Genomic DNA, 13,922 nt, shown 5'->3' on the forward strand with positions numbered 1-13,922 from the left:
ATTCTATGGTGCTTTCTAACACGCTATAAAAGGAACATTATTTTAATATGCAGTATCAATTCACCAAGACAAGCAAAGGTTAGGTACCTATTGAAAAAATGAAATTTTACATTCGAGACATTTATTGATATAATCGGGAGTCTGGAAACACTGCCTGCATGAGCCAAGACTTTCCCAGAGTATCACTGGCAGACAACACGTGTAAGGGACCTCCCAAAAGCTCAGTGAACACGTATTATGAAAAAAACTATGCATGCTTTCAAATTTCTTACATCAAAATAAACATCTTTTAATTCCATTTTTCCAAAGCCTTTTTCAAGTACCCTTGTGTGTGTGTGTAAGAGAGAGATAGAGAAATGGTTTACTATAGGAACCAGCTCATGAAATCATGGAAGCCAAAAAGCCTCACAGTATGCCAACTGCAATCTAGAGACCTCGCAGAGTTTGTGGCGTCATTCAGTACAAATCCAGAGGTCTGAGAACTGGCTGCTGGTAGACATCCTAGAGCACAAAGGCGATGAAGTGCAACATCCAGGGGCAGGATAGATGGACAGTCCAGCTTAAGAAAGGAGGAAATTCTCTCTTCCTTTACCTTTTCGTTCTCTTTAGGCTCTTAATGGACTACATGATACGCACTCATACTGGTAAGGCATCTTCTTTACTCCATCTGCTCTATCAAATGCTTATCTGTTAGAGAAACACCTCAGTTAGCTGATTCCCTTAGCTCAGTCACGCTGACACATACAAATTTACCATCACACTGCTTCTATCCTCTGAGCTTCTAGCTTGGTAAGTCTTTCTATTGGAGGCTTCAGCAGAAAAATTGACCAGGTAACTTCACTGTGCATCTTTCTGAAGTGTTTCACATAGTTCCTCAGTATTTACAAAAAAACAAGACTCTCTAAAATAACTATATTCCCACTCATGCTACTCAAACCTCCATAAGGATCTACTCACCACAAACAAAGCAATCTAAACTGGTAACAGGAAAGCGAAAGTTGGTGGTGTAACAGAAAGAATCAGTTTTAGACATAAACCAGAGAACAACCAGAGAAGATGGCATGAATGATAAAAGAACCCAGGATGTCTCTTCATTTTCATTATAATTTTGCCACTAGTAAACAATACACACTAACAATCTGATTTTATGAGACTCTCCTGTCTAAACTGTTTTTCAAGGAAAAATGAGTAATATGAGAACATGAAAAATAAAAACTTTTTTTAAATATACCTTTTTTAGGTTTTAATCTACCTGAAATATAAAGCAACAGAGAAAGTGAAAGAGCTCTTCCACCCACTGGTTTGCTTCCCAAATGCCTACAATAGTCAGAGTTGGGCAAGGTCAAAACCAGGAGCCCAGAACTTCATCCAGAGGCGCAAATACTTGAGCCACTGCCTCGTAGGATACACAGGCAGAAAACTGGATTGAAGGCAGAACAGAGTGACCAAACTGGTTTACTCACAGGGAATGTGAGCATCTCAAGAAACAGTTTAATCCACTGTGCCACATGCCTGCTCCTCTTATTTTTTTAAAGATTTATTTTATTTATTTGAAAGACAGAGTTACAGAGAGAGGTAGAGACAGAGAGAGAGGCCTTCCATCTGCTGGTTCACTCCCCAGATGACAGTAGGGAAAGTCATTTAAGGAAAAAAGCTATATATTGAGAATAAGAAAGTAAACATATTTATGTCATGAATTTCAGTGGGCTTACCATGTAAGGCCCAAACTATGGCATATTCTGCAAGCATTTATTAAGTGTCACTTATGTAACTGGTGCTTCCAGGATACTAGACGTTCAAAGAGACAAGCCCTCCATCTAAAGAGCTTAGTAATACAGGCAATATACAACTGTGATATAATCAATGTAAGCATGAGTAAAGTGCACTGCAGGCAAAAGAAGGATTCTAAACAAAGGTAAAGCAGCATGAAAGTGCATAGCATATTGGAGAAAAAGTAACTCGTCCTGTGTGGCTTCAGCCTTCCTTGAGGGCCTTAAATCACCATTTTTTTAAACAAACATTACATGCTGGTTATGTATTAGACATGAAAAACATGGACATGTAAGCCTTATTCCCTTATACCAAGTGCTAATGTGTGAATAGAAGATATCTGAGAGAAAGGAGAGAGCAAGGCAGGAAGCGGGGAATCGCACTAGGAGAACCATAAAGAGTCTGAAAAGTCTAAAGCCATGGGAGAATGCCAGGGGCAGAATCATTAGATGCTTTGAATTGCCAGGCTTTCAGATTAGAAGTGGTGATGTGAAACAGGAGAGGGTCACGATCAGATCTGTGCTTCAAGAAAGGCTTTCTGGCAGCAGGCCAGTTAGGAGTAAGTAATCCAGGAAAGAAAGGAGCCAAGGAAATAGCACTAAGGATGGGGATACAGAAAAGAGAGAGCATATTCAGGAGAGATTTCAAAGAGAGGCAAAATCTTGATAAAAGTAAAGAAGAAAGAAGTGTCAGTGATAGCTCGAGTTCTTTTGCTAATCCCTGTATCTCCCTAGTAGAAACATTATCTGCTTTGAACCTCTATTTTATTTCAATGTTAGTGGACTTTTTCTGATATCTACTTACCACCATACTGGTAAAGTCAATGAGTACATTTAGTTTACTGAAATATCATAACCTTGATTACAGAGTTTATTGCTCAGCTTTTTGTTAATTTAACTAAAATACCTGAGAGGAGCATCTTGGGAAGAAAAGGACTTGCAGTTTGAGGTTCACAATTCAAGATCTGGTGGCCCAATATTGGCCTGGCATCCAATGGAAGCTGGAAATGGCGGAGTGTGTGTGTAGAAATAATCATACGGTGAGCCAAGAGGTAAATAGAGAAGCTGGGCTGAATCCTGCTTACACAACCAACCATATCAGGAGAACTACCTTCCAAAGGAAGTCCCCAATGACCAAAGACCTCCCACTACATCCCCAGCCCCCACTACTATATTAGATCAGGTCTCCAACAAAATCCATCAGCTGTTAGCATTCATCCACTGACTATTAACATAAGTCACAGGGTTCAAACGTCTGCGTGTCTTTGGGGAACTGAGTGCTGTACAGTCCATTAACACTGAGTTTAAATTTTACACCCAATACTGAGTACCTCACTTACCTCACACTAGTCCCAGTCCTTACTTTCAGTGCCTGCCTGACACAATGCTTAACACATGCAGGTATTTTCATGTTGAAAGAAGGAAAAACAAATAGCATAAGACATAAGGTGGATGGTGTTGGGCCTTTCAGAGACAGTGAACACAGGAGGAGCAAAAGACTTTGGAAAAGATGATGGGTTTATAATGCATGCCAGAAGCACTGCCTGGTATATTATATTATAGCTTTATTTATTATTCAATAGTGGAAGCATTGAAAATAAGAAATATTAAAGACAGACATTATTCAAGAAATGGTCACCAGGGCTGGCACTGTAGCACAGTAGGTAAAGCTGCTGCTTGCAGTGCCGGCATCCCATATGGGCACCAGTTCAAGGCACAGCTACTCCACTTCCAATCCGGCTCTCTGTTATGGTCTGGGAAAGCAGTAGAAGATGGTCCAAGTCCTTGGGACCCTGCACCCCCATGGGAGACCCAGAGGAAACTCCTGGATTCTGGCTTTGGATCAGTGCAGCTCCAGCCATTGCGGCCATGTGAGGAATGAATCAGTGGATGGAAGACCTCTCTCTTTCTGCCTTTGCATCTCTGTAATTCTTTCAAATAAATAAATCTTTAAAAAAAGAAAGAAATGTCCTCAGAATATTTCTCCATTATCTTTTTTAAAACTTACATTAATATTTGAAGTATTATGACAATATCCAATTCCATAGCTCAGCTTATAATATTGTTTACAACACCATGGTAAGCTGTTTATTACAAAAACATATCATTAATACTGCTGTGGCCTAAATGTTTGTGGTCCCCCCAAAACTGAAGTCCCAACCCCCCAGATGCTGGTATTAAGATGAATGGGAGTGGATCTCTCATGAAGGCAAATCTTCATGAATGGTATAAGCACCTTTAGGAAATAGGCCCCAGAACAATAACTTGCCTCTCCCACTGAGAAAGGATACAGCTAGAAGGATATAGCTATATCTATGAATAACAATGAAGTCTTCACCAGAAACCGAAAATGCTGGTACCCTGATCTTGGATTTTTGGTCTCCAGACACATAGAAATAAATTTCTGTTATATATAAGCTGCTCTTTCTGTGGCATTTTATTACAGCAGCTCTAAGAGACTAAGACAAACACAGTCTTTGGCATTACATCATCAAATACTATATCAGCAAGGTCTGACCGGACAACACTATATGAAACAGTACCAACATCGCCCAATTTCTGCATCCTTGTTCATTTTTCTTCAGAGCACTTACTACTACCTTACATATCTGTTATTTTCCTTTTCCCTTGGAAAATATGAGTTCAATGTGAACATGGGATCTATCTGTTCTGTTCAGAGTTGTATCAACTGCATCTAGAAGAAAGGCCACTGAAGATCATAGCAAGTGAGAGAGTGGCTGAAGGTTGGCCTATACCGGCACAGAAATCAAAAATAAATAAGGATGGCTGGCGCTACGGCTCACTAGGCTAATCCTCCGTCTGCAGCACTGGCACCCCAGGTTCTAGTCCTGGTCAGGGCACCAGATTCTGTCCCAGTTGCTCTTCTTCCAGTCCAGCTCTCTGTTGTGGCCCGGAAAGGCAGTGGAGGATGGCCCAAGTGCTTGGGCCCTGCACCCGCATGGGAGACCAGGAAAAAGCACCTGGCTTCTGGCTTTGGATTGGCGCAGTGCGCCAGCCGTAGCAGCCATTTGGGGGGTGAACCGATGGAAGGAAGACCTTTCTCTCTGTCTCTCTCTCTCTCACTGTCCAATTCTGCCTGGCAAAAAAACAAACAAATAAATAAGACCTTGTGCGGATAGAAAATTAGAACTCGGATCTCACAAGAATGTAACAGAAATCCCTAGGAGACAAAAATAAAAAGACACTGCAAACTGGAGCAATGAACTGGGGAGCTTGTAGTTATCTTTGAAAGTAACCATAGGCTTGGGTTTTAACAGTCTCTGGCCAGGTGAGATTCAAATCTGCGTATAAAGCTGTTAATCTTAATGGAATATCTGTGTGGCCATCATTGGCTTACTAGAAGATGAAAGGAAACTTGCCTATCTGAGCTAGGGCTTTGGGGAAGAATGACAAAGTCTACCTATGTGTTCTTAACTATGATCTACCCTCAAATATTTGGGAATTTCAACTTATATGACCCATATAGTCAAGGAATTCAAAGCCAAGAAATTAAATAAATATTGTTCCATTTATTGTTTCTCAGTTCCAAATCTAACTTTCATTGCATTGCTTTGGGATATGGGTGCAGGACCTGATAAACATGTCTCTTGTACCTTCTGGCTTGATGTTAAACTTTGTCAAAAGAGTATCCTGGAGAGACAAGGTTCATCAGCCCACCAATAAAAAAGTCAATGATTTCAAACAAAGAAGTTTTACTTATTAAATATAAAAATATTGTTCTGAAAACCTAACCGAAGGTTAATAGAATCCTCAATAATATGCACTCTTTTCTTCCGATGATAGAACTGACTTTAAATCAAGGTCAACTTTTCAGATACTGAAATATTCTCCAGTTACATATAATATTCAAATATGTTTATAGCCTCTTCTTTAAGTTAAGAGATGGACCATTAAAGATTTACAAACTCATTTCTACAGTGGTAGCTTTTATACAGATTTTTAGGTCCTATACTCCAATTTCATTTATCATAAGATTGGTTATTTATATACCCCATTGAACATTCCAAATATCTTCCCATTATACATTTTTGCAATACTAAGAATGAAACCCATTTCAAAAAAATAGGTTTTCCAACTTACATTTCTAATGCTTTTCAGTATAACTTTAACTTGCTCTATATTACAACTGTGAAATATAAAATCACCCCATTTCATATTCTAACAAGTATCATCTTGTGATGGCTAATTTTATGCACCAACTTGATTGGGCCATGAGTTGCCCAGATATGTGGTCATATTTTATTCTGTGATGGTGTTTGTGGATGAAGTTAACATTTAGATCAACAGACTGAGTAAAACAAATTGCCCTCTCTAATGCTGGGTGATCCTCAACTAATTAGTTGAAGGTCTGAATAGAAAAAAAAATGGCTGACCTTCCCCCAACTAAAAAAATCCTCCTGTCTCCCTGACTTCCAACTGAGATACCAGTTTTTTCCTGTCTCTGGACTCATACTAAAACACTGGCTGTTCCTAGATCCCTAGCCTGCTGGTCTTCAGAATGTAATTATACCATCAATTCTCCTGGGTTCCCAGCTTGCAGATCTTAGACCCTGCACATCTTGGAGTCTGTCAGCCTACATAACTGTATAAGCCAAATTCTTAAAATAAATTTACATTTACATACACACCTTACTGGTTCTGTTTCTCTGGAGAACCCTGACACACTCCAAATAACCTCCAACTGACTCCTGCTAAGCATCCCTCCTGAGAAAATACACATGCTCCAGGCACTTCCCTTTCTTTTCCAAGTTTAAAGGTAAAAGCATGGTATTCACCGTCCCCTCTTATCATTGTCTCTATTCCCCCATCCTGCCCCCTTCTGCAAACATACTCCTTCCTCATCTCTAATTATGTGGTTAAAATACAAGAGGATCTCCTTGAAAATTCTGCCTAACATCCAGACTAAAACTGTTTCATTAGCAGGGAGACAAAGACAACTGAACCAAGCTTGGCCAATCAGAAACCACAAATAAATGGGGTTTGAGTTTTTTTTTACATTAATTTAAAAACAGAAGGATTGAAGATGATTGGAGTTCTTTGTTGCCAATAGCCATATGCAGGAATCAGGCCTAAGTGAATGAAGTAAACACACTGAAATAGAAGAACTTAAAGAAAAAAAAAGAGGCCTAGTGATACTCAATTCCCTCATGCCCTTTATTCCCGAAGCTAAGCTTCACCCAAACCTCTCTGTCCCCATTACAGTAGTCAATAAATTCCCCTTTGGCCTAAACTGGTTTGAGTCAGGTTTCAGTCAGTTGCAGCCAGAGGAGACAGATAAATCCCTACTGTCTGGAAATCATTATGGAAATTTATATAATTCAACTAAAAATAATCAAATTAACTTCAAATATTTTACATAACCTATTTTCCATGAGCTGATATTGTTCAAAAAATTAAGTACGTTCAATATTTGTCCTAAAAACATTATTAACATTGAAGTCACTTAAAATGCAAAGACTACCTAGGAAAAATTACTCTGCTGTATTTATAAAGGAACTATCAAATTAGACAAAATTAAAGAATCATAAAGAGCTCCATGGTTTTGGATGGGTACCATGTGGTTCCATTAAAAATGCTATATAAGAGTGAGCATTTAACTCAATGGATAAATTGCTGCTGGGGTCGCCTGCATCCTAAGTTAGGGTTCTTGAGTTAGAGTCCCAACTCCTTTTTTCATTCTAGCTTCCTACTAATGTACACCCTGGGCTGGGGGGGAGGGGTGGGAGACAAGAGATGATGGCTCAAGTTCTTCGGTTCCTGTCACCAACGTGGAAGACATGAGTTGAGTTTCGGGCTTATACTTTGGCCTGGCCCTCCCATGACTTTTGCAGGCATTTGGGTTGCAGGCATTCAACTGTTGAACCAACAGATGAAAGATCTCTTGATCTCTCTCAATCTCTTCAACAAACAAAAAACAATTTTAAAGATTTTGTTTATTTGAAAGGCAGAGCAACACAGAGAGAGGGAAAGATAGGTAAAAAGATCTTCCAGCCACTGGTTCACTCCCCAAAATAAAACATACAAACCATGATCTATGGTTTGGATGTTAAAAGTCTCCCAAAGGCCCAGGAGTTAGAAGCTTGGACCCCAGGGTAGCAGTATTGGAAAGTGGTGAAACCTGTGATGGTGGGGCCTAACAGGAGGCAGTGGTTATAAAAGCCTTAGTTTGGGCCCAACCTCTCCGCTTCCTGGGCTCACCATACAACCCTTCCACCACCATGGTACACATTCCACCATCCACCCAGGGTTCCTTGCCAGAGTCAAAGTTGGTATCATACTGTTTATATTCTGAGCCTCCAAAACTGAGCTTTCTAAGTTAGCCAGCGCAGGTATTCTGCTGTCAAAATGAAAAAGCTAGCTGGTATACCGTGTATACAAATAATTCTTATACAAAAAAAATATATTAAGCTACATGAAAAATGCAGTACATATTCAGAGGTCAAAGAGTTTACATTTACACAAGGAAACAGGGAAAGAGTCAATAAGGAAATGGTACAGAGACGGGCCTTCATGGAAGTTAGAACAGATATATAAAAGAAGTCAGTCCATCGAAGAGAACACTCAAGTACAGACACAAATTTGGGAAAGGATGAGGCATATCTAGGGAAGTATAAATTTAGAAGGGTAGGTCACATATATGGTGGTGTGTTCTTTTTCCATGGCTGTCTAACAAACAAATTATTGTACAGGGCGCAGCTTAAAACAATATAATTTCTTTTTTGACAGGCAGTGTCGCTCCCCCTCTTCACGGAGGAACGACACAGGACCCTGCGCTGTTCTTTTGTCTGCTTGGCCCTCCCCGGGTTTGCTGCTGGTTCTTCCCGGGTTGGCTACTGTCCCTTCCACCTCCGTGGAAGGGCGGTTCCCCCTGCCACTTTCCCCACTTCCGTGGGGGAGCGGCACACCGCTGGCCGGCTCTCGGGGGCTGCTCAGATGTTCCTCAGATAGATGTTCCTCAGGTGTTCCTGGTGCATGTTGTCTCTCTCCTCCTTTATAGTCCTCTTCCACCAATCCCAACTCTGCTACCCACACGCTGAGCACGCTGCTCTCCTCCAATCAGGAGCAGGATCAGCTCCTGCAGGTCATCACTCAAGTTGGCGAGAGGCAGCTGCGTAGAAGTTGTTACTCCCTTCTCAGCGCCATATTGTGGGAGAGCAGATGCATAGAATAAGTCTTAATTCCAGTAACAGTCTAGTCCGAGTTGCTCCCCACAGCAGAGTTAGACAGTGAGAGACAAAGGTCTTCCGTTGGTTCACCCCCCAAATGGCCGTGCTAAGCCGATCGAAGCCAAGAGCTAGGTGTTTTCTCCAGGTCTCCCATGTGGGTGCAGGGCCCAAGCACTTGGGCCATCCTCTACTGTCTTCCCGGGACACAGCAGAGAGCTAGACTGGAAGAGGAACAATCAGGACAGAATCTGGCACCCCAACCGGCACTAGAACCCGGGGTGCCAGCACCGCAGGTGGAGGATTAGCCAAGTGAGCCATGCTGCCAGCCACAATACAAATTTATCATCTCATAAATTCTATGGTCAGAAATCTAAGTGAGCTAGAACCCATGTTCAGGGTCTCACCAGGCTGAAAACAAGGAGTCCCCTAGAGCTATGGTTTGTTTCTAATGCATGGAGTCCTCTTCCAAGATCACTGCTTGTTGGTGGAATTAATTTCCTTGCACTTGGAAGACTCATATCTCACCACCACCAGTTGTCCTGCTGACTGTCCATCCGGAGCCACTCTTGGCTTCTAGATGTTACCCACAATTCCTTGCCAAGTGTTTCCCTAACTAGGCCCTCCTGACTGCAGGCTTCAATCCATTTCTAACTTGTCTCTTTTGATTGGCTTAAAATTGACTGTTTGATAACCTGATCACAGGTGTGATGACATGTCATATTCACAAGTTCTGCCCACACTCAAAAAAACAGGATTTTACAGGATGTGTACTCCTGGATGGAAATCATGGCAGTCATCTTAGAATTCTGCTTAGCATAGGTGGTAATAGAAGATGAGAACAAAAATTCTCCAAAGCTATGCCAAAACTCAGTTAACTTTTCCCTCCATATTTCAAGATGATACTACTTGTAAAACGTATATGCATAATTGCAGTGACAATTGAGGATCATCCTCCACTTGGAAAGTGTCTATTCTATGGCTATTAGTGATAACAATTTATAGCAAGGTTTATTTTACTAACTGGCAATATCATTGTATTAGTTTTTTGGTACTAAAACCTAAGGCAACTAACTTTATAAGGAGAAAGGCATTATTTGGATCAAAATTTTGGAGGTTGAAGTCCAAGATAAGGAAGTTCCCTTGGTTGGCCTCTGATTAGGGTAATGGATGACAGTGGAAAAGACTACTACGGGGAGAGGGGCTGGCAGCACTGTGGCATAGGCTAAGCCTTCACCTGCAGCACTGGCATACCATATGGATACCAGTTCATGTCCCAGGTGTTGCTTTTTCTTTTATTGGTCATTTTTTTCTTTTATTTAATAAATATAAATTTCCAAAGTACAGCTTATGGATTACAATGGCTTTTCCCCCCCATAACTTCTCTCCCACCCACAACCCTCCCCTCTCCCGCTCCCTCTCCCCTTCCATTCACATCAAGATTCATTTTCAATTCTCTTTATATACAGAAGATCAATTTAGCGTATATTAAGTAAAGATTTCAACAGTTTGCACCCACACAGAAACACAAAGTGTAAAATATTGTTTGAGTACTAGTTATAGCATTAATTCACATTGAACAAAACATTAAGGACAGAGATCCTACATGAGGAGTAAGTGCACAGTAACTCCTATTGTTGACTTAACAAATTGACACTCTTGTTTATGGCGTCAGTAATCACCCTAGGCTCTTGTCATGAGTTACTAAGGCTATGGAAGCCTTTTGAGTTCGCCGACTCCAATCTTATTCCGACAGGGTCATAGTCAAAGTGGAAGTTCTGTCCTCCCTTCAGAGAAAGGTACCTCCTTCTTTGATGGCCCGTTCTTTCCACTGGGATCTCACTCGTGGAGATCTTTCATTTAGGTGTTTGCTGTTTGTTTGTTTTTGCCAGTGTCTTGGCTTTCCACGCCTAAAATACTCTCATGGACTCTTCAGCCAGATCCGAAAGCCTTAAGGGCTAATTCTGAGGCCAGAGTCCAGATGCTCCTTTTTCAATCCATCTCTTTTCTTGTGGCCTGGGAAAGCAGTGGAAGATTGCCGAAGCACACAGGTCTCTGTACCCACATGGGAGACGCAGAAGCTCCTGGCTCCTGGCTTTGGATTGAATCAGCTCCAGCTGTTGCTGCCATCTTGGGAATGAACCAATGGATGGAGGACCTATCTCTCTCTCTCCGTGTGTGTGTGTGTGTGTGTGTGTGTGTGTGTGTCTAAAATCCTACCCCTCAAATAAATAAAATCTTTCTAAAAAAGATTAATATTGGGGCTAGTATTGTGGCATAGCATGTAAAGCCACAACCTGCAATGCCAGCATTTTGTTTGGGTATTGGTTAAAGTCCCAGCTGCTCCACTTCCAATCTAGCTCCCTGCTAATGGACCTGGGAAAGCAGCAGAAGATAGCCCCAGTGCTTGGATCTCTATACCCATGTGGGAGACCCAGAAGTAGCATCTGGCTCCTGGCTTCTGCCTGGCCCAGCCCTGGTCATTGCAGCCATGTGGGGTATGAACCAGCAGAAGAAAACCTCTCTTTTCCTGCCTCTCCTGCCTTTGTCTCTGACTCCACAAACATTTAGCATATTTTTCCCTCTACTGATACTACTTCTCTGGCCTTATATGAGTTCATGCTAAAAAAGCATTTTTGTAGTATTCTATACTTATCTACCCTTCATCTTAAGTATCCAGGAAAGAAGAATTACAAACAGCATAGCTTTTATATAGCAAAAAGTTGGTTCCACACCAATATGGAGGTAAGTAAACACATAATTAATATTTCTATAATGCTGAATAAGATTAAAGTTGACCTCTGAACAGCATGGATTTGAGTTTCTTGTGTGTATATGCACTGGTTTCATTTTGTTTTGTTTTGAAGATTTGTGGCAAGCTAAGGAAACTACAGGTGAACTATGTAGCTTAGAAATATTTTTAAAAATCAAGAACAAGTTAGGTATGTCTTGAGTACATAAAATAGATATAGATACAGTTTAACATTTACTACAATAAGATAGACACTAAGAAAATTTAAAACTTACAAAAATGTATGCACACAAACACAAATTGCACATGCATCATTTGCTATAAACAGAAATTTGAACAAATGTAAAGATGCAGTATTAACAGCCAGGTGTCAGGCACACTGATTAAGACATCAGTTGGATTGTGAACTGAGGCCATCACTGTAACTCAGCAGGTTAACGCCCTGGCCTGAAGCGCCAGCATCACATATAGGCGCTGGTTCTATTCCCTGCTGCTCCTCTTCTGATCCAGCTCTCTGCTATGGCCTGGGATAGCAGTAGAAGATGGCCCAAGTCCTTGGGCCCCTGCACCCACGTGGGAGATCCAGAAGTATCTCCTGGCTCCTGGCTTCAGACTGGCACAGCTCAGGCCATTGCAGCCATCTGGGGATTGAACCAGAAGATGGAAGACCTCTCTCTCTCTGTCTCTACCTCTCTCTATATAACTCTTTCAAATAAATAAAATATCTTTCAAAAAAAATATGTCAGTTGGGATGCCCACATCTCATACCAGAGTTTCTGGGTTTAAGTCTCTGCTCCTAATTCCAGCTTCCTGCTAATGCTACAGGAGATGGTTCAAGTACTTGGGTCCCTCCCACCCACATGGGAAACTCAAACTCAGTTCCAGACTTCTGGCTTCAACCTGGCCCAGCTCTAGCTGTGGTGAGCATTTGGAGAGTGACCCAGCAGATGGAAGATCTTTTTGTACCTATCTGCCAAAGGCAAGTGTAACCCTAACCATCTCGAGGTGAGCAGCTCATCTTTCCAATAAATTGCAATTGGCAGTAAAAAAGTGATCTTTTGCAGTTATCCCATATTTTTCACCATTCATAATACATGTAACATAAAATACATGTTAATCAACTGTTTATCACTAAGACCTTGGTCAACAGCAAGACATCAGTGGTTAAGTTTTGGGGAAGTTAAAAGTTATACACACAAAAAAATTAATTAATTAAAACAATAAAGTTATACACAGAGTTTGATCAGTAGCAGGCACAGATAGCAGACCCAAGAGAGCCCTAAGCAGCCCACCTCTGCAGCTGTCCTGGTTACCATGACACCTTGGGAAGAGCCATAGCTGCTGAAACCCTTCCAGGTACCATCAACATAACAATGATCAACAACACCCAACAGCAATGGGCTTCTCCATCCCAAACTCCCACCATGATTCCCACTGCACCCACCTTCAGAACTGCCAACACCAAGACCATCTCCATGGACAGCAGCACAGGGAGTGGTGACCCAGGTGGCCTTATATCAGCAGTGCATTGAAAGAAGGGTTTTGGGAAGAGAACAGCCCAGGGTAAGAAATGCATCTGGTTTCATCAACAGGAATCGCATCTAGGAAGATTTTTTTTTTTATATCAACCTGCTGTACATAACCCCAGGAAATACCTTCACAGTAAAGGAAATGGAAAGACAGTGGAGTTTGGTGTTGATAAATGAGAAAGGGGGGCAGGAGAAGCAAATGTTACAGGCACCAGTGAAGTTCCAGTTCAACACAGTAAATATACATATCACATTACAGACACTGTCCACATTGAAGGGACCCAGTTAGCAGAATAGTGAAAGTGGGGAAAAGAATGAAGGATCATAGAGTGCTTCTGAAAGTCAAGGCCAAGCAAAGGTTCCCACCCTACTATATGAGAAGACCCTGTTATATGTAGATTCTCCATGTGGATCAACAATGGTATTCCATCCTGCACAGGAACATGTGATGGATGGAGCTAACAAGCAGGGTAAAGGAGAAGAAGGTAGCCTAGTAAGACAGAAAATATACATATTCAAGGGGTACCATCAGAGGATGGTAATGAAGATGACAAAAAAAAATCAAAGAGATGAATCCAAGGTCAGCAGTCACCTCAATGCCAATACCTCTGCCATTTGAATCACTACTGCAGATGCCCAGAAAACCCTACACCAAAAGATGACAAAGGAGCAAAAGTGGATGGTCTAC

The 13,922-nt window shown here is 41.4% G+C and overlaps 1 protein-coding gene across 21 annotated transcripts in view; it reads right to left on the reverse strand.

Annotated features, from left to right (window-relative positions):
- The window catches only part of ANKS1B (ankyrin repeat and sterile alpha motif domain containing 1B), a 1,216,905-nt gene that overhangs the window by 1,152,197 nt on the left and 50,786 nt on the right, over positions 1-13,922 (reverse strand). The window contains exon 1 of one of the 21 annotated variants that reach the window (XM_070052746.1): positions 593-8,684. The exons of the other annotated variants lie outside the window; for them this stretch is intronic. The gene's annotated coding sequence lies outside the window, so the exon portion shown is untranslated. Of the gene's footprint in view, positions 1-592; positions 8,685-13,922 lie in introns of those variants that run through there. 21 annotated transcript variants of the gene reach the window in all.

This window comes from Oryctolagus cuniculus, chromosome 11, assembly GCF_964237555.1.
Source record: "Oryctolagus cuniculus chromosome 11, mOryCun1.1, whole genome shotgun sequence".
Lineage (NCBI taxonomy): Eukaryota > Metazoa > Chordata > Mammalia > Lagomorpha > Leporidae > Oryctolagus > Oryctolagus cuniculus.